Here is a 25,410-nt window from a genome sequence, read left to right as displayed (position 1 = left end):
CCTTTTGAAAAGTGCGCTTTAACAGTGCCCGTGACTTCAGTGGACCCAGCCCACTCTTTGGTGTAATTTTTACACAGGCTTAAAGCTGGCTCAGGCACCTGAGAAGCACCTTGCACCATCTCTACCTGTGTATGTCTTTCACCCATCATGTGCTGCTGTTCCACCTTGTCAGCAGCAGAGACTAAAACGGCGTCTCGTGCTTTGCCAGGAGACATTACAGGCTCTTCAAGCTTATCTGCCACTGTCTCTGGAGTCACACTCTCCATGTCACTCTCATCCTCCCTCTCCATAGGCACACTCCCCTCTTCCTCAGACGTGAGGTCCATTGTTTGCAAAAGTAAGTGATTTTCTCCCTTATTACAGCTACATCTAACTTTAGGTCTGTCACACATTTTGCACACATTTCCTATGTTCCGACATTCTCTGGCATAATGCCCTTGTTCACTACATTTGTGGCATGTGAATTCCGGACATTCCTTAAGTATGTGCCCCGGCTGAATACATAATCTACATACCTTCACTTGATTGTCGTGGATTACACGAAAATATTCAAATCCCTCGACAGTGTTAAATTTAGTAGAATATGGCAAGGATTGCACATTGTCTGTAAACTTTACCTTGCAAAATCTTGTCCCATCTACAATGTCCGTTCCTGGCCACATCCTCCTCTTGATTGGCGTGGTCGCCTTCACCTTCCAGCCTTTTAGTTTCTCTTCTATCTCCTCATCCGTAATGTATGCGGGCAAGTTCAAAAAGGACACCACCAGCTCATCGTTCCCTAGTTCTTTAGCCATGATTTGACAGTTCTTTATCTTTAGCCCGTCTATTAGTCTTTCTTTTCCATTTACATGAGACATTGTTACTTCGTACTTATTCCCGTCTTTCATTCGACATCCCAGTATTGTTCCGCAAACTTCCTTTATTCCTCTCAGCAATTCCATCGTTGTTATTTTCCCTTCTCCACTTATTTCCACGTTCACCGTCAGTTCCTTCTCATATGTTCTTTTTTTCAGTTCTTCGTTTAACATTCTGATTTCACTGTTGTCCTTTCTCGTCGTCGTTTGTATTCTTGATGTCGAAGCCATGTTGTCCGTCCGGTTATTTTAAGCAATATCCCCCAAACAGCTCACGCTGATGGGGGACAATAGCAAAAACGTTTCACAGAAACTTCACTACAGTCACTCACAAACTTTCAAACTTATAAGTCAACTAGACCTCCAAAAAAAACGATATTCTCTCTCAAGCACTCAGACACCTGCTTCTCTTCCACTTCCTGAAACTCCAAAAAGGGGCGTGTAAAGCGAACGTGATAACCGCTACACTACAGAAACTACTGCTACAATTAGCTGCAAGGAGTAAACCGAATTTTAAAAATATTCATGGCACGTATTCGAATTTCCAAAATAAGGGATTAATGAATATAACAATTCTTTGTTGAAAGTACAGTACCTACAGCACGTGTCAAAGAGCTCTGTTTCCGCCCGGTTTCGAACCGAGGACCTTTCGCGTGTTAAGCGAACGTGATAACCGCAACACTACAGAAACTGCTTCAGCAATTATCTGCAAGGAGTAAACTGAATTTTACAGATATTCATGGCACGTGTTCAAATTTCCAAAATTAGGCATTTATGAAAATAACTATTCTCTGTTAATAGTACAGTACCTACTGCACATGTCAAAAACACTGTTTCCTCCCGGTTTCAAACTGAGGACCTTTCACGTGTAAAGCGAACGTGATAACCACTACACTACAGAAAGTGCTGCTACATTTAGCTGCAAGGAGTAAACCGAATTTTACAGATATTCATGGCACGTATTCGAATTTCCAAAATACAGAATTAATGAAAATAACATTTCTTTGTTGAAAGTACAGTACCTACTGCACTTGTCAAAGAGCTCTGTTTCCGCCCGGTTTCGAACCGAGGACCTTTCGCGTGTTAAGCGAACGTGATAACCGCTACACTACAGAAACTGCTTCGACAATTATCTGCAAGGAGTAAACTGAATTGTACAGATGTTCATGGCACGTGTTCAAATTTCCAAAATTAGGCATTTATGAAAATAACTATTCTCTGTTAATAGTACAGTACCTACTGCACATGTCAAAGAGCACTGTTTCCTCCCGGCTTCAAACTGAGGACCTTTCACGTGTAAAGCGAACGTGATAACCACTACACTACAGAAACTGCTGCTACATTTAGCTGCAAGGAGTAAACCGAATTTTACAGATATTCATGGCACATATTCGAATTTCCAAAATACAGAATTCATGAAAATAACAATTCTTTGTTGAAAGTACAGTACCTACTGCACGTGTCAAAGAGCTCTGTTTCCGCCCGGTTTCGAACCGAGGACCTTTCGCGTGTTAAGCGAACGTGATAACCGCAACACTACAGAAACTGCTTCAACAATTATCTGCAAGGAGTAAACTGAATTTTACAGATATTCATGGCACGTGTTCAAATTTCCAAAATTAGGCATTTATGAAAATAACTATTCTCTGTTAATAGTAGAGTACCTACTGCACATGTCAAAGAGCACTGTTTCCTCCCGGTTTCAAACTGAGGACGTTTCACGTGTAAAGCGAACGTGATAACCACTACACTACAGAAACTGCTGCTCCATTTAGCTGCAAGGAGTAAACCGAATTTTTACAGATATTCATGGCACGTATTCGAATTTCCAAAATACAGAATTCATGAAACTAACAATACTTTGTTGAAAGTACAGTACCTAGTGCACTTGTCAAAGAGCACTGTTTCCACCCGGTTTCGAACCGAGGACCTTTCGCGTGTAAAGCGAATGTGATAACCACTACACTACAGAAAGTTCTTCCACAATTATCTGCAAAGAGTAAACCGAATTTAAAAAATATTCATGGCACGTATTCGAATTTCCAAAATAAAGAATTCATGAAATTTTCTGTTACCACTATGGTACTACAGAATGTGTCAATGAGCGTAGTTTCCGCCCAGTTTCGAACCAGGGACCTTTCGCGTGTGAAGCGAACGTGATTTTTTTTTTTTTTTTTTTTTTTTTTTTTTTTTATTATCAAAAATGTTTGTTTACAATATTTACAGTACAATCTACTGCTTACAGTACAATCCACAGAGAACAATACAGAAGACACTAGACTAACAGAGGCAGGTGAACAATTCACCCCCTATCAAATTATCAACAAAGAAAATATCAAAACAGTGCTTTCAAAAATTATAAGTGATACCTCCACTCTCCTCTCGTGAAATTAACCCACTCCCTTCAACAAAAGACTCATCAAAATGTTCCATCCCATAATTAAACAACATATCTATGTGTTTACTGAACAGTGCTATAAAGATACTCCACACCTGAACCCTCTTTCTGTCAAAAGAAACATAATTCCTCCTACAAAAAATAGCATACCTCACAAAACTCAAAACCATATTCAACAAACACACATTAGCACCCTCACATTTACCAGACACTCCAAATAACAAAAGTTCCTCCCACGCATACTTTTTCACGAAATCTCCCCCCCAGTTTCTACATAACATTTCCTTAACTTTACAAAAAAAATATTTTAAATCCTCACATTCTATAAACAAATGCATAAGAGTTTCCGGGAAACGTCCACATACGTCGCATTCCCTTTCTATCTCACAATTAATTTTCTTTAGCACCACCTTTGTAAATATTCTATTATGTCTTAGTTTGAAATCATTATTTTCACACTCCTTACTATTATATTTTACATTTAAATTTCCCCATATCTTTTTTTCATCCAATTCCGGAAAAACTACTTTCCAAAATTTCTCAGCAGCCGGCCTTCTACACACTTTTCCTACCATTATTCTATACAATCTTTTCACTGGTATACTAGATAAATGTACTTTCTTCTTACTGCTACCAATGAACAAATTAGGAAATACAAATAAATCTTCTCTTTCAACTTCACTATTTATTAAATCAACCCATGCTCTTGGTATACTATTCTTTATCTTGTCATACATATTATTCACTGTTCCCCTTCCCACCTCTTCATCCCATTCATTGATTATGTCAAAAATAGCTTCCCCAGGTAAAAACCCTGGAATTACCTCATAAGTATAATCTTTTATTTGCCGTAGACCTGCACTCATAAATACTTTATTATACAAAACTTTTTCTTTGTTCTTGATTTTCTCATTCAGAAATATAGGTTGATTCATAATCAGGTCAATATGTCCACATTCATAATATACATTAGGCAACAACTCTGCCCATGCATTTAGCACCTCTTTATAAAAATCTGGTACCTTTTCAAACATTGCCCTTTTAAGCCCCATCAATAAACCATTATCCTCACAACCACCACTCTCCTCTAAGTAGACTCTAAAGAAGTGTTTCCAGCCATAATCTTCACTGTCATACAAATATTTCTTTACTGTTTTTATCCTAATAGCTTTTCTTTTGACATCTAAATCTACAAGTTTTAAACCTCCATCCACATAGTCAGCAATCAATGTTTTCTGAGATATTCTCACTCCTTTACCATCCCATATAAAATTTGACACCACATTATTCAATTCATTTAGGACACACTCCGGCATGTCCAGGACTCCCAAAACATACACAAATTTGGATAATACCAAAGCATTTGCAACAATTACTTTCCCTTGTAACTTTAGTTTTCTATTTTTCCAGAAATTCAACGTTAGCTTGACTTTATTAAGGATCCCAGTCCAAGTTATATCTTTTGCCTCTTTCTCCTTTACACCAATGTTTACTCCCAGCACTTTAATAAAATCCTTTGCGCTCTTGAATGGAATCTCACACCCGTTTACATTGATATCCCCAACAAACATTATTTCAGTCTTCTCTATATTAACTTTAGCACCCGATGCCTTGCCATATATATCTATGATCCCCATAATGCTTCCAATACTTTCTATATCCTTCACAGTACAAGTAGTGTCATCAGCGTACTGATGTACAACACTGACACCACCACCTGGGATTCCAACACCCCTTACTTCTTTATTACTATTTATCAATGTAGCTAACGGTTCTGTAGAAACACTGTACAGCAGAGCTGACAAAGGACAGCCCTGCCTTACTGACCTCTCCACAGGGAAAGTATCTGTTAACACTCCGTTACATTTAACACAACTTTTAGCCCCACTATACAACAGGTTGATCCAAGATACAAACTTTGGCCCAAACCCAAACCTCTCCAAAGTCTGTAATAAAAAGCTGTGCTCCACTCTATCGAAAGCTTTGTTAAAGTCCAAACTTAAAACTATACCACCTTCATTTTTCATTTGATTAACAACATCCCTAATTGTACAAATGACATCTGCAATATCTCTTCCAGGTATGCCGTAGGCTTGTGTTGATTCAATAATACTCCCAATCACCTTTTTCATCCTATTCGCTAACACTTTAGTCAGTATCTTATAATCCGAATTTAGAAGGCTAATAGGCCTATAATTTTCTAACTTTAATCTACTGCCCCTATTTTTGAATAAGATCGTTAACATTCCAGTTGACATAGACTCAGGGATTTCCTTATTCTCTTCCATATAATGAAACACCCTCACTAAAATGGGTGCCAAAATATCTACAAAGACTTTATAGAACTCATTTGTTAAACCATCCAAACCCGGACTTTTATTACCTTGCGTGCTAACAATTGCTTCCTTGATTTCCATAATCGAAATCTCTTCATCACACATCATTCTATCTGCCTGCGATACTTTGGCACTAATTGTATCCAACACTTTTACAACACACACTTTATCTACATCATTCTTTTTGTAAAGATTTCTGTAAAAGGTTTCAACTGTCTCTAAGATCCCAACAAAATCGTTTACCTTTACACCTCTTTCATCTTCCAACTCTACAATGTAACTCTTAGTTTGTTTTCTTTTTTCCAGACCCAAAAAAAAGGATGTACATTTCTCTCCCTCCAAAGCGTACTGTGCCCTGCTCCTAACAATAGCACCCAAACATTTATTTTTTTCATAACGACCCAGCTCTGCATGGATTTTCAAATAATTCACAACATCATAGTCTGGATCCGTATCAGCCTTTTCAAGTTCATGCAACATCCTATTCCTAAGAATTATTTCTTTCTGCTTATCTAAACGGTTATGATTTTTTGCGTACCTAATACTCCTATTTTTTACTTTTACTTTCACTTCCTCCCACCATAAACACACATTCTCTTTTAACAGTACATTAGACATTTCATCATTAATACATTCAACAATTTCATTTCTATATCCTTCCTCCTTTAACAGACTGGCATTTAAACACCAGACACCTCCCCCTCTCCTCTCCACACCAAAACCCATTTGAAATGACATTACTGCATGATCACTATATGCTGTAAAGGTATATGACACCTTCTTAACATTCTGCACCAATTCTTGTTTTGCTAGACATAAATCAATTCTGCTTTGTTTTAATTCCTTTAGAACCACCTGCCTTCTAGAGAATACTCTTCTGTTTGGATTTTCAGCCCTCCATATATCTACTAGATTCTCCTCATTCATAAGTTTCCATAATGCATTTCTAGAAGAGTCATATCTGAATTTAGCACAACTAGAGGCATCCATTCTACTACACCTCACATTAAAATCTCCTATCAGTATACAGTTTTCTGAGCACAGTGTTTTTAATTTGTGAAACATTTCTCTCCTTTCAGATTCAATGTTTGAAGCATAAACATTAATTAAACGAAAAACTACATTTTGAACTTCAAATTCAATTACAATAAGTCTGCCATCATTGTCAGCATATATTTCTTTTACATTTTGCACCACATCATTTTTTTTATCAAAATAGCCACACCACATGTTTTATCCCCTCCATGACTACAAAAAATTAAATCTGACCATTTACTCTTAATCTCCTGCATTTTGGAGTCTGTCCAATTGGTCTCTTGAAAACACAACATGTCTGCCTTAACAGACACTAATACCTGCTCAAATTTGCTCATGTTTCTCAAACTGTTACCATTTAGGGATGCGACTGTAATCATTATGAATGTGTGCAGAAGTATAATCAGAGCCAAACAAGTCCTTAAAAATCCTACTTTTTCTTTTTTCCAAAACCCATCATCTCCCTGGTTTTCGACAATGACCTCTTATTTTTTACAAACAACTGAAGATCCTCACTATCTATTTCATCATCCGTCTCTTTATTTGGATTTTTGGGGGGAGCGGCGGGGAAGCCTTTTGAAAAGTGCGCTTTAACAGTGCCCGTGACTTCAGTGGACCCAGCCCACTCTTTGGTGTAATTTTTACACAGGCTTAAAGCTGGCTCAGGCACCTGAGAAGCACCTTGCACCATCTCTACCTGTGTATGTCTTTCACCCATCATGTGCTGCTGTTCCACCTTGTCAGCAGCAGAGACTAAAACGGCGTCTCGTGCTTTGCCAGGAGACATTACAGGCTCTTCAAGCTTATCTGCCACTGTCTCTGGAGTCACACTCTCCATGTCACTCTCATCCTCCCTCTCCATAGGCACACTCCCCTCTTCCTCAGACGTGAGGTCCATTGTTTGCAAAAGTAAGTGATTTTCTCCCTTATTACAGCTACATCTAACTTTAGGTCTGTCACACATTTTGCACACATTTCCTATGTTCCGACATTCTCTGGCATAATGCCCTTGTTCACTACATTTGTGGCATGTGAATTCCGGACATTCCTTAAGTATGTGCCCCGGCTGAATACATAATCTACATACCTTCACTTGATTGTCGTGGATTACACGAAAATATTCAAATCCCTCGACAGTGTTAAATTTAGTAGAATATGGCAAGGATTGCACATTGTCTGTAAACTTTACCTTGCAAAATCTTGTCCCATCTACAATGTCCGTTCCTGGCCACATCCTCCTCTTGATTGGCGTGGTCGCCTTCACCTTCCAGCCTTTTAGTTTCTCTTCTATCTCCTCATCCGTAATGTATGCGGGCAAGTTCAAAAAGGACACCACCAGCTCATCGTTCCCTAGTTCTTTAGCCATGATTTGACAGTTCTTTATCTTTAGCCCGTCTATTAGTCTTTCTTTTCCATTTACATGAGACATTGTTACTTCATACTTATTCCCGTCTTTCATTCGACATCCCAGTATTGTTCCGCAAACTTCCTTTATTCCTCTCAGCAATTCCATCGTTGTTATTTTCCCTTCTCCACTTATTTCCACGTTCACCGTCAGTTCCTTCTCATATGTTCTTTTTTTCAGTTCTTCGTTTAACATTCTGATTTCACTGTTGTCCTTTCTCGTCGTCGTTTGTATTCTTGATGTCGAAGCCATGTTGTCCGTCCGGTTATTTTAAGCAATATCCCCCAAACAGCTCACGCTGATGGGGGACAATAGCAAAAACGTTTCACAGAAACTTCACTACAGTCACTCACAAACTTTCAAACTTATAAGTCAACTAGACCTAAAAAAAAAAACGATATTCTCTCTCAAGCACTCAGACACCTGCTTCTCTTCCACTTCCTGAAACTCCAAAAAGGGGCGTGTAAAGCGAACGTGATAACCGCTACACTACAGAAACTGCTTCAACAATTATCTTCAAGGAGTAAACCGAATTTTACAGATATTCATGGCACGTGTTGAAATTTCCAAATTTAGGAATTTATGAAAATAACTATTCTCTTTTAAAAGTACTGTACCTACTGCACGTGTTTAAGAGCACTGTTTCAGCCCGGTTTCGAACCAAGGACCTTTCGCGTGTAAAGCGAACGTGATATCCACTACACTATAGAAACTGCTGCTTGATTTTCCTGCAAGAAGTAAACCGAATTTTACAGATATTCAGGGCACGTATTCGAATTTCCAAAATAAAGAATTCATGAAATTTTTTGTTACCACTATGGTACTTCAGAATGTGTCAATGAGCGTTGTTTCCGCCCGGTTTCGAACCAGGGACCTTTCGCGTGTGAAGCAAAAGTGATAACCACTATACCACAGAAACTACTGCTACAATTAGCTGCAAGGAGTAAACCAAATTTTAAAAATATTCATGGCACGTATTCGAATTTCCAAAATACAGAATTAATGAAAATAACAATTCTTTGTTGAAAGTACAGTACCTACTGCACGCGTCAAAGAGCTCTGTTTCCGCCCGGTGTCGAACCGAGGACCGTTCGCGTGTTAAGCGAACGTGATTTATTTATTTATTGATTTTTTTTTTAAATTTTTATTATCAAAAATGTTTGTTTACAATATTTACAGTACAATCTACTGTTTACAGTACAATCCACAGAGAACAATACAGAAGACACTAGACTAACAGAGGCAGGTGAACAATTCACCCCCTATCAAATTATCAACAAAGAAAATATCAAAACAGTGCTTTCAAAAATTATAAGTGATACCTCCACTCTCCTCTCGTGAAATTAACCCACTCCCTTCAACAAAAGACTCATCAAAATGTTCCATCCCATAATTAAACAACATATCTATGTGTTTACTGAACAGTGCTATAAAGATACTCCACACCTGAACCCTCTTTCTGTCAAAAGAAACATAATTCCTCCTACAAAAAATAGCATACCTCACAAAACTCAAAACCATATTCAACAAACACACATTAGCACCCTCACATTTACCAGACACTCCAAATAACAAAAGTTCCTCCCACGCATACTTTTTCACGAAATCTCCCCCCCAGTTTCTACATAACATTTCCTTAACTTTACAAAAAAAAAAATTTAAATCCTCACATTCTATAAACAAATGCATAAGAGTTTCCGGGAAACGTCCACATACGTCGCATTCCCTTTCTATCTCACAATTAATTTTCTTTAGCACCACCTTTGTAAATATTCTATTATGTCTTAGTTTGAAATCATTATTTTCACACTCCTTACTATTATATTTTACATTTAAATTTCCCCATATCTTTTTTTCATCCAATTCCGGAAAAACTACTTTCCAAAATTTCTCAGCAGCCGGCCTTCTACACACTTTTCCTACCATTATTCTATACAATCTTTTCACTGGTATACTAGATAAATGTACTTTCTTCTTACTGCTACCAATGAACAAATTAGGAAATACAAATAAATCTTCTCTTTCAACTTCACTATTTATTAAATCAACCCATGCTCTTGGTATACTATTCTTTATCTTGTCATACATATTATTCACTGTTCCCCTTCCCACCTCTTCATCCCATTCATTGATTATGTCAAAAATAGCTTCCCCAGGTAAAAACCCTGGAATTACCTCATAAGTATAATCTTTTATTTGCCGTAGACCTGCACTCATAAATACTTTATTATACAAAACTTTTTCTTTGTTCTTGATTTTCTCATTCAGAAATATAGGTTGATTCATAATCAGGTCAATATGTCCACATTCATAATATACATTAGGCAACAACTCTGCCCATGCATTTAGCACCTCTTTATAAAAATCTGGTACCTTTTCAAACATTGCCCTTTTAAGCCCCATCAATAAACCATTATCCTCACAACCACCACTCTCCTCTAAGTAGACTCTAAAGAAGTGTTTCCAGCCATAATCTTCACTGTCATACAAATATTTCTTTACTGTTTTTATCCTAATAGCTTTTCTTTTGACATCTAAATCTACAAGTTTTAAACCTCCATCCACATAGTCAGCAATCAATGTTTTCTGAGATATTCTCACTCCTTTACCATCCCAAATAAAATTTGACACCACATTATTCAATTCATTTAGGACCCACTCCGGCATGTCCAGGACTCCCAAAACATACACAAATTTGGATAATACCAAAGCATTTGCAACAATTACTTTCCCTTGTAACTTTAGTTTTCTATTTTTCCAGAAATTCAACGTTAGCTTGACTTTATTAAGTATCCCAGTCCAAGTTATATCTTTTGCCTCTTTCTCCTTTACACCAATGTTTACTCCCAGCACTTTAATAAAATCCTTTGCGCTCTTGAATGGAATCTCACACCCGTTTACATTGATATCCCCAAAAAACATTATTTCAGTCTTCTCTATATTAACTTTAGCACCCGATGCCTTGCCATATATATCTATGATCCCCATAATGCTTCCAATACTTTCTATATCCTTCACAGTACAAGTAGTGTCATCAGCGTACTGATGTACAACACTGACACCACCACCTGGGATTCCAACACCCCTTACTTCTTTATTACTATTTATCAATGTAGCTAACGGTTCTGTAGAAACACTGTACAGCAGAGCTGACAAAGGACAGCCCTGCCTTACTGACCTCTCCACAGGGAAAGTATCTGTTAACACTCCGTTACATTTAACACAACTTTTAGCCCCACTATACAACAGGTTGATCCAAGATACAAACTTTGGCCCAAACCCAAACCTCTCCAAAGTCTGTAATAAAAAGCTGTGCTCCACTCTATCGAAAGCTTTGTTAAAGTCCAAACTTAAAACTATACCACCTTCATTTTTCATTTGATTAACAACATCCCTAATTGTACAAATTACATCTGCAATATCTCTTCCAGGTATGCCGTAGGCTTGTGTTGATTCAATAATACTCCCAATCACCTTTTTCATCCTATTCGCTAACACTTTAGTCAGTATCTTATAATCCGAATTTAGAAGGCTAATAGGCCTATAATTTTCTAACTTTAATCTACTGCCCCTATTTTTGAATAAGATCGTTAACATTCCAGTTGACATAGACTCAGGGATTTCCTTATTCTCTTCCATATAATGAAACACCCTCACTAAAATGGGTGCCAAAATATCTACAAAGACTTTATAGAACTCATTTGTTAAACCATCCAAACCCGGACTTTTATTACCTTGCGTGCTAACAATTGCTTCCTTGATTTCCATAATCGAAATCTCTTCATCACACATCATTCTATCTGCCTGCGATACTTTGGCACTAATTGTATCCAACACTTTTACAACACACACTTTATCTACATCATTCTTTTTGTAAAGATTTCTGTAAAAGGTTTCAACTGTCTCTAAGATCCCAACAAAATCGTTTACCTTTACACCTCTTTCATCTTCCAACTCCACAATGTAACTCTTAGTTTGTTTTCTTTTTTCCAGACCCCAAAAAAAGGATGTACATTTCTCTCCCTCCAAAGCGTACTGTGCCCTGCTCCTAACAATAGCACCCAAACATTTATTTTTTTCATAACGACCCAGCTCTGCATGGATTTTCAAATAATTCACAACATCATAGTCTGGATCCGTATCAGCCTTTTCAAGTTCATGCAACATCCTATTCCTAAGCATTATTTCTTTCTGCTTATCTAAACGGTTATGATTTTTTGCGTACCTAATACTCCTATTTTTTACTTTTACTTTCACTTCCTCCCACCATAAACACACATTCTCTTTTAACAGTACATTAGACATTTCATCATTAATACATTCAACAATTTCATTTCTATATCCTTCCTCCTTTAACAGACTGGCATTTAAACACCAGACACCTCCCCCTCTCCTCTCCACACCAAAACCCATTTGAAATGACATTACTGCATGATCACTATATGCTGTAAAGGTATATGACACCTTCTTAACATTCTGCACCAATTCTTGTTTTGCTAGACATAAATCAATTCTGCTTTGTTTTAATTCCTTTAGAACCACCTGCCTTCTAGAGAATACTCTTCTGTTTGGATTTTCAGCCCTCCATATATCTACTAGATTCTCCTCATTCATAAGTTTCCATAATGCATTTCTAGAAGAGTCATATCTGAATTTAGCACAACTAGAGGCATCCATTCTACTACACCTCACATTAAAATCTCCTATCAGTATACAGTTTTCTGAGCACAGTGTTTTTAATTTGTGAAACATTTCTCTCCTTTCAGATTCAATGTTTGAAGCATAAACATTAATTAAACGAAAAACTACATTTTGAACTTCAAATTCAATTACAATAAGTCTGCCATCATTGTCAGCATATATTTCTTTTACATTTTGCACCACATCATTTTTTATCAAAATAGCCACACCACATGTTTTATCCCCTCCATGACTACAAAAAATTTAATCTGACCATTTACTCTTAATCTCCTGCATTTTGGAGTCTGTCCAATTGGTCTCTTGAAAACACAACATGTCTGCCTTAACAGACACTAATACCTGCTCAAATTTGCTCATGTTTCTCAAACTGTTACCATTTAGGGATGCGACTGTAATCATTATGAATGTGTGCAGAAGTATAATCAGAGCCAAACAAGTCCTTAAAAATCCTACTTTTTCTTTTTTCCAAAACCCATCATCTCCCTGGTTTTCGACAATGACCTCTTATTTTTTACAAACAACTGAAGATCCTCACTATCTATTTCATCATCCGTCTCTTTATTTGGATTTTTGGGGGGAGCGGCGGGGAAGCCTTTTGAAAAGTGCGCTTTAACAGTGCCCGTGACTTCAGTGGACCCAGCCCACTCTTTGGTGTAATTTTTACACAGGCTTAAAGCTGGCTCAGGCACCTGAGAAGCACCTTGCACCATCTCTACCTGTGTATGTCTTTCACCCATCATGTGCTGCTGTTCCACCTTGTCAGCAGCAGAGACTAAAACGGCGTCTCGTGCTTTGCCAGGAGACATTACAGGCTCTTCAAGCTTATCTGCCACTGTCTCTGGAGTCACACTCTCCATGTCACTCTCATCCTCCCTCTCCATAGGCACACTCCCCTCTTCCTCAGACGTGAGGTCCATTGTTTGCAAAAGTAAGTGATTTTCTCCCTTATTACAGCTACATCTAACTTTAGGTCTGTCACACATTTTGCACACATTTCCTATGTTCCGACATTCTCTGGCATAATGCCCTTGTTCACTACATTTGTGGCATGTGAATTCCGGACATTCCTTAAGTATGTGCCCCGGCTGAATACATAATCTACATACCTTCACTTGATTGTCGTGGATTACACGAAAATATTCAAATCCCTCGACAGTGTTAAATTTTGTAGAATATGGCAAGGATTGCACATTGTCTGTAAACTTTACCTTGCAAAATCTTGTCCCATCTACAATGTCCGTTCCTGGCCACATCCTCCTCTTGATTGGCGTGGTCGCCTTCACCTTCCAGCCTTTTAGTTTCTCTTCTATCTCCTCATCCGTAATGTATGCGGGCAAGTTCAAAAAGGACACCACCAGCTCATCGTTCCCTAGTTCTTTAGCCATGATTTGACAGTTCTTTATCTTTAGCCCGTCTATTAGTCTTTCTTTTCCATTTACATGAGACATTGTTACTTCATACTTATTCCCGTCTTTCATTCGACATCCCAGTATTGTTCCGCAAACTTCCTTTATTCCTCTCAGCAATTCCATCGTTGTTATTTTCCCTTCTCCACTTATTTCCACGTTCACCGTCAGTTCCTTCTCATATGTTCTTTTTTTCAGTTCTTCGTTTAACATTCTGATTTCACTGTTGTCCTTTCTCGTCGTCGTTTGTATTCTTGATGTCGAAGCCATGTTGTCCGTCCGGTTATTTTAAGCAATATCCCCCAAACAGCTCACGCTGATGGGGGACAATAGCAAAAACGTTTCACAGAAACTTCACTACAGTCACTCACAAACTTTCAAACTTATAAGTCAACTAGACCTCCAAAAAAAACGATATTCTCTCTCAAGCACTCAGACGCCTGCTTCTCTTCCACTTCCTGAAACTCCAAAAAGGGGCGTGTGAACAAACGTGATAACCACTACACCACAGAAACTACTGCTACAATTAGCTGCAAGGAGTAAACCGAATTTTAAAAATATTCATGGCACGTATTCGAATTTCCAAAATACAGAATTCATGAAAATAACAATTCTTTGTTGAAAGTACAGTACCTACTGCACTTGTTAAAGAGCTCTGTTTCCGCCCGGTTTCGAACCGAGGACCTTTCGCGTGTTCAGCGAACGTGATAACCACAACACTACAGAAACTTCTTCAAAGATTATCTGCAAGGAGTAAATCGAATTTTACAGATATTCATGGCACGTGTTCAAATTTCCAAAATTAGGCATTTATGAAAATAACTATTCTCTGTTAATAGTACAGTACCTACTGCACATGTCAAAGAGCAGTGTTTCCTTCTGGTTTCAAACTGAGGACCTTTCACGTGTAAAGCTAACGTGATAACCACTACACTACAGAAACTGCTGCTTGATTTTTCTGCAAGGAGTAAACCGAATGTTAAAAATATTCATGGCACGTATTCGAATTTCCAAAATAAAGAATTCAAGAAATTTTCTGTTACCACTATGGTACTTCAGAATGTGTCAATGAGTGTTGTTTCCGCCCGGTTTCGAACCAGGGACCTTTCGCGTGTGAAGCAAACGTGATAACCACTACACCACAGAAACTACTGCTACAATTAGCTGCAAGGAATAAACCGAATTTTAAAAATATTCATGGCACGTATTCGAATTTCCAAAATACAGAATTCATGAAAATAACAATTCTTTGTTTAAAGTACAGTACCTACTGCACTTGTCAAAGAGCACTGTTTCCGCCCGGTTTCGAACCGAGGACCTTTCGCGAGTAAAGCAAACGCGATAACCACTACACTACAGAAACTGCTGCTTGATTTTTCTGCAAGGAGTAAACCGAATGTTAAAAATATTCATGGCACGTATTCGAATTTCCAAAATAAAGAATTCATGAAATTTTCTGTTACCACTATGGTACTTCAGAATGTGTCAATGAGTGTTGTTTCCGCCCGGTTTCGAACCAGGGACCTTTCGCGTGTGAAGCAAATGTGATAACCACTAGACCACAGAAACTACTGCTACAATTAGCTGCGAGGAGTAAATCGAATTTTACAGATATTCATGGCACGTATTCGAATTTCCAAAATACAGAATTCATGAAAATAACAATTCTTTGTTGAAAGTACAGTACCTACTGCACGTGTCAAAGAGCTCTGTTTCCGCCCGGTTTCAAACCGAGGACCTTTCGCGTGTTAAGCAAACGTGATAACCGCTACACTACAGAAACTGCTTCAACAATTATCTGCAAGGAGTAAACCGAATTTTACAGATATTCATGGCACGTGTTCAAATTTCCAAAATTAGGCATTTATGAAAATAACTATTCTCTGTTAATAGTACAGTACCTACTGCACATGTCAAAGAGCACTGTTTCCTCCCGGTTTCAAACTGAGGACCTTTCACGTGTAAAGCGAACTTGATAACCACTACACTACAGACACTGCTGCTACATTCAGCTGCAAGGAGTAAACCCGAATTTTACAGATATTCATGGCACGTGTTCAAATTTCCAAAAGTAGGCATTTATGAAAATAACTATTCTCTGTTAATAGTACAGTACCTACTGCACATGTCAAAGAGCAGTGTTTCCTCCTGGTTTCAAACTGAGGACCTTTCACGTGTAAAGCTAACGTGATAACCACTACACTACAGAAACTGCTGCTTGATTTTTCTTCAAGGAGTAAACAGAATTTTAAAAATATTCATGGCACGTATTCGAATTTCCAAAATAAAGAATTCATGAAATTTTCTGTTACCACTATGGTACTTCAGAATGTGTCAATGAGTGTTGTTTCCGCCCGGTTTCGAACCTGGGACCTTTCGCGTGTGAAGCAAACGTGATAAGCACTACACCACAGAAACTACTGCTACAATTAGCTGCAAGGAGTAAACCGAATTTTAAAAATATTCATGGCACGTATTCGAATTTCCAAAATACAGAATTCATGAAAATAACAATTCTTTGTTGAAAGTACAGTACCTACTGCACTTGTCAAAGAGCACTGTTTCCGCCCGGTTTCGAACCGAGGACCTTTCGCGTGTTCAGCGAACGTGATAACCACAACACTACAGAAACTTCTTCAAAGATTATCTGCAAGGAGTAAATCGAATTTTACAGATATTCATGGCACGTGTTCAAATTTCCAAAATTAGGCATTTATGAAAATAACTATTCTCTGTTAATAGTACAGTACCTACTGCACATGTCAAAGAGCAGTGTTTCCTTCTGGTTTCAAACTGAGGACCTTTCACGTGTAAAGCTAACGTGATAACCACTACACTACAGAAACTGCTGCTTGATTTTTCTGCAAGGAGTAAACCGAATGTTAAAAATATTCATGGCACGTATTCGAATTTCCAAAATGAAGAATTCAAGACATTTTCTGTTACCACTATGGTACTTCAGAATGTGTCAATGAGTGTTGTTTCCGCCCGGTTTCGAACCAGGGACCTTTCGCGTGTGAAGCAAACGTGATAACCACTACATCACAGAAACTACTGCTACAATTAGCTGCAAGGAATAAACCGAATTTTAAAAATATTCATGGCACGTATTCGAATTTCCAAAATACAGAATTCATGAAAATAACAATTCTTTGTTGAAAGTACAGTACCTACTGCACTTGTCAAAGAGCACTGTTTCCGCCCGGTTTCGAACCGAGGACCTTTCGCGAGTAAAGCAAACGCGATAACCACTACACTACAGAAACTGCTGCTTGATTTTTCTGCAAGGAGTAAACCGAATGTTAAAAATATTCATGGCACGTATTCGAATTTCCAAAATAAAGAATTCATGAAATTTTCTGTTACCACTATGGTACTTCAGAATGTGTCAATGAGTGTTGTTTCCGCCCGGTTTCGAACCAGGGACCTTTCGCGTGTGAAGCAAACGTGATAACCACTACACCACAGAAACTACTGCTACAATTAGCTGCAAGGAGTAAACCGAATTTTAAAAATATTCATGGCACGTATTCGAATTTCCAAAATAGAGAATTCATGAAAATAACAATTCTTTGTTGAAAGTACAGTACCTACTGCACTTGTCAAAGAGCACTGTTTCCGCCCGGTTTCGAACCGAGGACCTTTCGCGTGTAAAGCGAATGCGATAACCACTACACTACAGAAACTGCTGCTTGATTTTCCTGCAAGAAGTAAACCGAATTTTACAGATATTCATGGCACGTGTTCAAATTTCCAAAATTAGGCATTTATGAAAATAACTATTCTCTGTTAATAGTACAGTACCTACTGCACATGTCAAAGAGCAGTGTTTCCTTCTGGTTTCAAACTGAGGACCTTTCACGTGTAAAGCTAACGTGATAACCACTACACTACAGAAACTGCTGCTTGATTTTTCTGCAAGGAGTAAACCGAATGTTAAAAATATTCATGGCACGTATTCGAATTTCCAAAATAAAGAATTCAAGACATTTTCTGTTACCACTATGGTACTTCAGAATGTGTCAATGAGTGTTGTTTCCGCCCGGTTTCGAACCAGGGACCTTTCGCGTGTGAAGCAAACGTGATAACCACTACACCACAGAAACTACTGCTACAATTAGCTGCAAGGAATAAACCGAATTTTAAAAATATTCATGGCACGTATTCGAATTTCCAAAATACAGAATTCATGAAAATAACAATTCTTTGTTGAAAGTACAGTACCTACTGCACTTGTCAAAGAGCACTGTTTCCGCCCGGTTTCGAACCGAGGACCTTTCGCGAGTAAAGCAAACGCGATAACCACTACACTACAGAAACTGCTGCTTGATTTTTCTGCAAGGAGTAAACCGAATGTTAAAAATATTCATGGCACGTATTCGAATTTCCAAAATAAAGAATTCATGAAATTTTCTGTTACCACTATGGTACTTCAGAATGTGTCAATGAGTGTTGTTTCCGCCCGGTTTCGAACCAGGGACCTTTCGCGTGTGAAGCAAACGTGATAACCACTACACCACAGAAACTACTGCTACAATTAGCTGCAAGGAGTAAACCGAATTTTAAAAATATTCATGGCACGTATTCGAATTTCCAAAATAGAGAATTCATGAAAATAACAATTCTTTGTTGAAAGTACAGTACCTACTGCACTTGTCAAAGAGCACTGTTTCCGCCCGGTTTCGAACCGAGGACCTTTCGCGTGTAAAGCGAATGCGATAACCACTACACTACAGAAACTGCTGCTTGATTTTCCTGCAAGAAGTAAACCGAATTTTACAGATATTCATGGCACGTGTTCAAATTTCCAAAAGTAGGCATTTATGAAAATAACTATTCTCTGTTAATAGTACAGTACCTACTGCACGTGTCAAAGAGCTCTGTTTCCGCCCGGTTTCGAACCGAGGACCTTTCGCGTGTTAAGCGAACGTGATAACCGCTACACTACAGAAACTGCTGCTACAATTATCTGCAAGGAGTAAACCGAATTTTACAGATATTCATGGCACGCATTCAAATTTCCAAAATTAGGAATTTATGAAAATAACTATTCTCTGTTAATAGTACAGTACCTACTGCACGTGTCAAAGAGCACTGTTTCCTCCCAGTTTCAAACTGAGGACCTTTCACGTGTAAAGAGAACGTGATAACCACTACACTACAGAAACTGCTGCTTGATTTTTCTGCAAGGAGTAAACCGAATTTTAAAAATATTCATGGCACGTATTCGAATTTCCAAAATAAAGAATTCATGAAATTTTCTGTTACCACTATGTTACTTCAGAATGTGTCAATGAGCGTTGTTTCCGCCCGGTTTCGAACCAGGGACCTTTCGCGTGTGAAGCAAATGTGATAACCACTAGACCACAGAAACTACTGCTACAATTAGCTGCGAGGAGTAAATCGAATTTTACAGATATTCATGGCACGTATTCGAATTTCCAAAATACAGAATTCATGAAAATAACAATTCTTTGTTGAAAGTACAGTACCTACTGCACGTGTCAAAGAGCTCTGTTTCCGCCCGGTTTCAAACCGAGGACCTTTCGCGTGTTAAGCAAACGTGATAACCGCTACACTACAGAAACTGCTTCAACAATTATCTGCAAGGAGTAAACCGAATTTTACAGATATTCATGGCACGTGTTCAAATTTCCAAAAGTAGGCATTTATGAAAATAACTATTCTCTGTTAATAGTACAGTACCTACTGCACGTGTCAAAGAGCACTGTTTCCTCCCAGTTTCAAACTGAGGACCTTTCACGTGTAAAGCTAACGTGATAACCACTACACTACAGAAACTGCCGCTTGATTTTTCTGCAAGGAGTAAACCGAATTTTACAGATATTCATGGCACGTGTTCAAATTTCCAAAAGTATGCATTTATGAAAATAACTATTCTCTGTTAATAGTACAGTACCTACTGCACGTGTCAAAGAGCACTGTTTCCTCCCAGTTTCAAACTGAGGACCTTTCACGTGTAAAGCTAACGTGATAACCACTACACTACAGAAACTGCTGCTTGATTTTTCTGCAAGGAGTAAACCGAATTTTAAAAATATTCATGGCACGTATTCGAATTTCCAAAATAAAAAATTCATGAAATTTTCTGTTACCACTACGGTAAATCAGAATGTGTCAATGAGCGTTGTTTCCGCCCGGTTTCGAACCAGGGACCTTTCGCGTGTGAAGCGAACGTGATAACCACTACACCACAGAAACTACTGCTACAATTAGCTGCAAGGAGTAAACCGAATTTTAAAAATATTCATGGCACGTATTCGAATTTCCAAAATAAGAGAATAATGAAATTCTTTGTTAACACTATGGTACTTCTTGAATGTGTCGATGAGGGTTGTTTCCGCCTGGTTTCGAACCAGGGACCTTACGCGTGTGAACAAACGTGATAATCACTACACTACAGAAACTGCTGCTACATTTAACTGCGAGGACTAAACCGAATTTTACAGATATTCATGGCACGTATTCGAATTTCCAAAATACAGAATTCATGAAAATAACAATTCTTTGTTGAAAGTACAGCACCTACTGCACGTGTCAAAGAGCTCTGTTTCCGCCCGGTTTCGAACCGAGGACCTTTCGCGTGTTAAGCGAACGTGATAACCGCTACACTACAGAAACTGCTTCAACAATTATCTGCAAGGAGTAAACCGAATTTTACAGATATTCATGGCACGTGTTCAAATTTCCAAAATTAGGCATTTATGAAAATAACTATTCTCTGTTAATAGTACAGTACCTACTGCACATGTCAAAGAGCACTGTTTCCTCCCGGTTTCAAACTGAGGACCTTTCACGTGTAAAGCTAACGTGATAACCACTACACTACAGAAACTGCTGCTTGATTTTTCTGCAAGGAGTAAACCGAATTTTTAAAATATTCATGGCACGTATTCGAATTTCCAAAATGAGAGAATAATGAAATTCTTTGTTAACACTTTCGTACTTCTTGAATGTGTCAATGAGCGTTGTTTCCGCCTGGTTTCGAACCAGGGACCTTTCGCGTGTGAACAAACGTGATAACCACTACACTACAGAAACTGCTGCTTGATTTTCCTGCAAGAAGTAAACCGAATTTTACAGATATTCAGGGCACGTATTCGAATTTCCAAAATACAGAATTGATGAAAATAACAATTCTTTGTTGAAAGTACAGTACCTACTGCACATGTCAAAGAGCTCTGTTTCCCCCCGGGTTCAAACCGAGGACCTTTCGCGTGTTAAGCGAACGTGATAACCACTACACTACAGAAACTTCTTCGACAATTATCTGCAAGGAGTAAACCGAATTTTACAGATATTCATGGCACGTGTTGAAATTTCCAATTTTAGGCATTTATGAAAATAACTATTCTCTTTTAAAAGTAGTGTACCTACTGCACGTGTCTAAGAGCACTGTTTCCGCCCGGTTTCGAACCGAGGACCTTTCGCGTGTAAAGCGAACGCGATAACCACTACACTACAGAAACTGCTGCTTGATTTTCCTGCAAGAAGTAAACCGAATTTTACAGATGTTCATCGCACGTGTTCAAATTTCCAAAATTAGGCATTTATGAAAATAACTATTCTCTGTTAATAGTACAGTACCTACTGCACATGTCAAAGAGCACTGTTTCCTCCCGGTTTCAAACTGAGGACCTTTCACGTGTAAAGCGAACGTGATAACCACTACACTACAGAAACTGCTGCTACATTTAGCTGCAAGGAGTAAACCGAATTTTACAGATATTCATGGCACGTATTCGAATTTCCAAAATACAGAATTCATGAAAATAACAATTCTTTGTTGAAAGTACAGTACCTACTGCACAAGTCAAAGAGCTCTGTTTCCGCCCGGTTTCGAACCGAGGACCTTTCGCGTGTTAAGCGAACGTGATTTTTTTTTTTTTTTTTTTTTTTTTATATTATCAAAAATGTTTGTTTACAATATTTACAGTACAATCTACTGTTTACAGTACAATCCACAGAGAACAATACAGAAGACACTAGACTAACAGAGGCAGGTGAACAATTCACCCCCTATCAAATTATCAACAAAGAAAATATCAAAACAGTGCTTTCAAAAATTATAAGTGATACCTCCACTCTCCTCTCGTGAAATTAACCCACTCCCTTCAACAAAAGACTCATCAAAATGTTCCATCCCATAATTAAACAACATATCTATGTGTTTACTGAACAGTGCTATAAAGATACTCCACACCTGAACCCTCTTTCTGTCAAAAGAAACATAATTCCTCCTACAAAAAATAGCATACCTCACAAAACTCAAAACCATATTCAACAAACACACATTAGCACCCTCACATTTACCAGACACTCCAAATAACAAAAGTTCCTCCCACGCATACTTTTTCACGAAATCTCCCCCCCAGTTTCTACATAACATTTCCTTAACTTTACAAAAAAAATATTTTAAATCCTCACATTCTATAAACAAATGCATAAGAGTTTCCGGGAAACGTCCACATACGTCGCATTCCCTTTCTATCTCACAATTAATTTTCTTTAGCACCACCTTTGTAAATATTCTATTATGTCTTAGTTTGAAATCATTATTTTCACACTCCTTACTATTATATTTTACATTTAAATTTCCCCATATCTTTTTTTCATCCAATTCCGGAAAAACTACTTTCCAAAATTTCTCAGCAGCCGGCCTTCTACACACTTTTCCTACCATTATTCTATACAATCTTTTCACTGGTATACTAGATAAATGTACTTTCTTCTTACTGCTACCAATGAACAAATTAGGAAATACAAATAAATCTTCTCTTTCAACTTCACTATTTATTAAATCAACCCATGCTCTTGGTATACTATTCTTTATCTTGTCATACATATTATTCACTGTTCCCCTTCCCACCTCTTCATCCCATTCATTGATTATGTCAAAAATAGCTTCCCCAGGTAAAAACCCTGGAATTACCTCATAAGTATAATCTTTTATTTGCCGTAGACCTGCACTCATAAATACTTTATTATACAAAACTTTTTCTTTGTTCTTGATTTTCTCATTCAGAAATATAGGTTGATTCATAATCAGGTCAATATGTCCACATTCATAATATACATTAGGCAACAACTCTGCCCATGCATTTAGCACCTCTTTATAAAAATCTGGTACCTTTTCAAACATTGCCCTTTTAAGCCCCATCAATAAACCATTATCCTCACAACCACCACTCTCCTCTAAGTAGACTCTAAAGAAGTGTTTCCAGCCATAATCTTCACTGTCATACAAATATTTCTTTACTGTTTTTATCCTAATAGCTTTTCTTTTGACATCTAAATCTACAAGTTTTAAACCTCCATCCACATAGTCAGCAATCAATGTTTTCTGAGATATTCTCACTCCTTTACCATCCCAAATAAAATTTGACACCACATTATTCAATTCATTTAGGACCCACTCCGGCATGTCCAGGACTCCCAAAACATACACAAATTTGGATAATACCAAAGCATTTGCAACAATTACTTTCCCTTGTAACTTTAGTTTTCTATTTTTCCAGAAATTCAACGTTAGCTTGACTTTATTAAGGATCCCAGTCCAAGTTATATCTTTTGCCTCTTTCTCCTTTACACCAATGTTTACTCCCAGCACTTTAATAAAATCCTTTGCGCTCTTGAATGGAATCTCACACCCGTTTACATTGATATCCCCAACAAACATTATTTCAGTCTTCTCTATATTAACTTTAGCACCCGATGCCTTGCCATATATATCTATGATCCCCATAATGCTTCCAATACTTTCTATATCCTTCACAGTACAAGTAGTGTCATCAGCGTACTGATGTACAACACTGACACCACCACCTGGGATTCCAACACCCCTTACTTCTTTATTACTATTTATCAATGTAGCTAACGGTTCTGTAGAAACACTGTACAGCAGAGCTGACAAAGGACAGCCCTGCCTTACTGACCTCTCCACAGGGAAAGTATCTGTTAACACTCCGTTACATTTAACACAACTTTTAGCCCCACTATACAACAGGTTGATCCAAGATACAAACTTTGGCCCAAACCCAAACCTCTCCAAAGTCTGTAATAAAAAGCTGTGCTCCACTCTATCGAAAGCTTTGTTAAAGTCCAAACTTAAAACTATACCACCTTCATTTTTCATTTGATTAACAACATCCCTAATTGTACAAATGACATCTGCAATATCTCTTCCAGGTATGCCGTAGGCTTGTGTTGATTCAATAATACTCCCAATCACCTTTTTCATCCTATTCGCTAACACTTTAGTCAGTATCTTATAATCCGAATTTAGAAGGCTAATAGGCCTATAATTTTCTAACTTTAATCTACTGCCCCTATTTTTGAATAAGATCGTTAACATTCCAGTTGACATAGACTCAGGGATTTCCTTATTCTCTTCCATATAATGAAACACCCTCACTAAAATGGGTGCCAAAATATCTACAAAGACTTTATAGAACTCATTTGTTAAACCATCCAAACCCGGACTTTTATTACCTTGCGTGCTAACAATTGCTTCCTTGATTTCCATAATCGAAATCTCTTCATCACACATCATTCTATCTGCCTGCGATACTTTGGCACTAATTGTATCCAACACTTTTACAACACACACTTTATCTACATCATTCTTTTTGTAAAGATTTCTGTAAAAGGTTTCAACTGTCTCTAAGATCCCAACAAAATCGTTTACCTTTACACCTCTTTCATCTTCCAACTCTACAATGTAACTCTTAGTTTGTTTTCTTTTTTCCAGACCCAAAAAAAAGGATGTACATTTCTCTCCCTCCAAAGCGTACTGTGCCCTGCTCCTAACAATAGCACCCAAACATTTATTTTTTTCATAACGACCCAGCTCTGCATGGATTTTCAAATAATTCACAACATCATAGTCTGGATCCGTATCAGCCTTTTCAAGTTCATGCAACATCCTATTCCTAAGCATTATTTCTTTCTGCTTATCTAAACGGTTATGATTTTTTGCGTACCTAATACTCCTATTTTTTACTTTTACTTTCACTTCCTCCCACCATAAACACACATTCTCTTTTAACAGTACATTAGACATTTCATCATTAATACATTCAACAATTTCATTTCTATATCCTTCCTCCTTTAACAGACTGGCATTTAAACACCAGACACCTCCCCCTCTCCTCTCCACACCAAAACCCATTTGAAATGATATTACTGCATGATCACTATATGCTGTAAAGGTATATGACACCTTCTTAACATTCTGCACCAATTCTTGTTTTGC

The 25,410-nt window shown here is 37.8% G+C and overlaps 13 non-coding genes across 13 annotated transcripts; all 13 read right to left on the bottom strand.

Annotated features, from left to right (window-relative positions):
• Positions 1-1,899: 1,899 nt before the first annotated feature.
• trnav-aac (transfer RNA valine (anticodon AAC)) lies at positions 1,900-1,972 on the bottom strand. The gene has a single exon. It is a non-coding gene; the product is annotated as a tRNA-Val (tRNA).
• A 784-nt stretch (positions 1,973-2,756) lies between these two features.
• On the bottom strand, positions 2,757-2,829 carry trnav-uac (transfer RNA valine (anticodon UAC)). The gene has a single exon. It is a non-coding gene; the product is annotated as a tRNA-Val (tRNA).
• Positions 2,830-8,668: 5,839 nt separating this feature from the next.
• Positions 8,669-8,741, bottom strand: trnav-uac (transfer RNA valine (anticodon UAC)). The gene has a single exon. It is a non-coding gene; the product is annotated as a tRNA-Val (tRNA).
• A 6,470-nt stretch (positions 8,742-15,211) lies between these two features.
• trnav-cac (transfer RNA valine (anticodon CAC)) lies at positions 15,212-15,284 on the bottom strand. Its single transcript has one exon. It is a non-coding gene; the product is annotated as a tRNA-Val (tRNA).
• A 2,250-nt stretch (positions 15,285-17,534) lies between these two features.
• Positions 17,535-17,607, bottom strand: trnav-cac (transfer RNA valine (anticodon CAC)). Its single transcript has one exon. It is a non-coding gene; the product is annotated as a tRNA-Val (tRNA).
• A 141-nt stretch (positions 17,608-17,748) lies between these two features.
• trnav-uac (transfer RNA valine (anticodon UAC)) lies at positions 17,749-17,821 on the bottom strand. Its single transcript has one exon. It is a non-coding gene; the product is annotated as a tRNA-Val (tRNA).
• A 347-nt stretch (positions 17,822-18,168) lies between these two features.
• On the bottom strand, positions 18,169-18,241 carry trnav-cac (transfer RNA valine (anticodon CAC)). The gene has a single exon. It is a non-coding gene; the product is annotated as a tRNA-Val (tRNA).
• Positions 18,242-18,588: 347 nt separating this feature from the next.
• On the bottom strand, positions 18,589-18,661 carry trnav-cac (transfer RNA valine (anticodon CAC)). Its single transcript has one exon. It is a non-coding gene; the product is annotated as a tRNA-Val (tRNA).
• Positions 18,662-18,802: 141 nt separating this feature from the next.
• On the bottom strand, positions 18,803-18,875 carry trnav-uac (transfer RNA valine (anticodon UAC)). Its single transcript has one exon. It is a non-coding gene; the product is annotated as a tRNA-Val (tRNA).
• A 141-nt stretch (positions 18,876-19,016) lies between these two features.
• On the bottom strand, positions 19,017-19,089 carry trnav-aac (transfer RNA valine (anticodon AAC)). Its single transcript has one exon. It is a non-coding gene; the product is annotated as a tRNA-Val (tRNA).
• Positions 19,090-20,284: 1,195 nt separating this feature from the next.
• trnav-cac (transfer RNA valine (anticodon CAC)) lies at positions 20,285-20,357 on the bottom strand. The gene has a single exon. It is a non-coding gene; the product is annotated as a tRNA-Val (tRNA).
• A 347-nt stretch (positions 20,358-20,704) lies between these two features.
• trnav-aac (transfer RNA valine (anticodon AAC)) lies at positions 20,705-20,777 on the bottom strand. Its single transcript has one exon. It is a non-coding gene; the product is annotated as a tRNA-Val (tRNA).
• A 775-nt stretch (positions 20,778-21,552) lies between these two features.
• On the bottom strand, positions 21,553-21,625 carry trnav-uac (transfer RNA valine (anticodon UAC)). Its single transcript has one exon. It is a non-coding gene; the product is annotated as a tRNA-Val (tRNA).
• Positions 21,626-25,410: the final 3,785 nt, after the last annotated feature.

Source organism: Salmo salar, chromosome 07, assembly GCF_965601325.2.
Source record: "Salmo salar chromosome 07, fSalSal1, whole genome shotgun sequence".
Classification (NCBI taxonomy): domain Eukaryota; kingdom Metazoa; phylum Chordata; class Actinopteri; order Salmoniformes; family Salmonidae; genus Salmo; species Salmo salar.
Note: the sequence above shows the minus strand (reverse complement) of the source record. Positions and strands in the feature narration are given on the sequence as shown.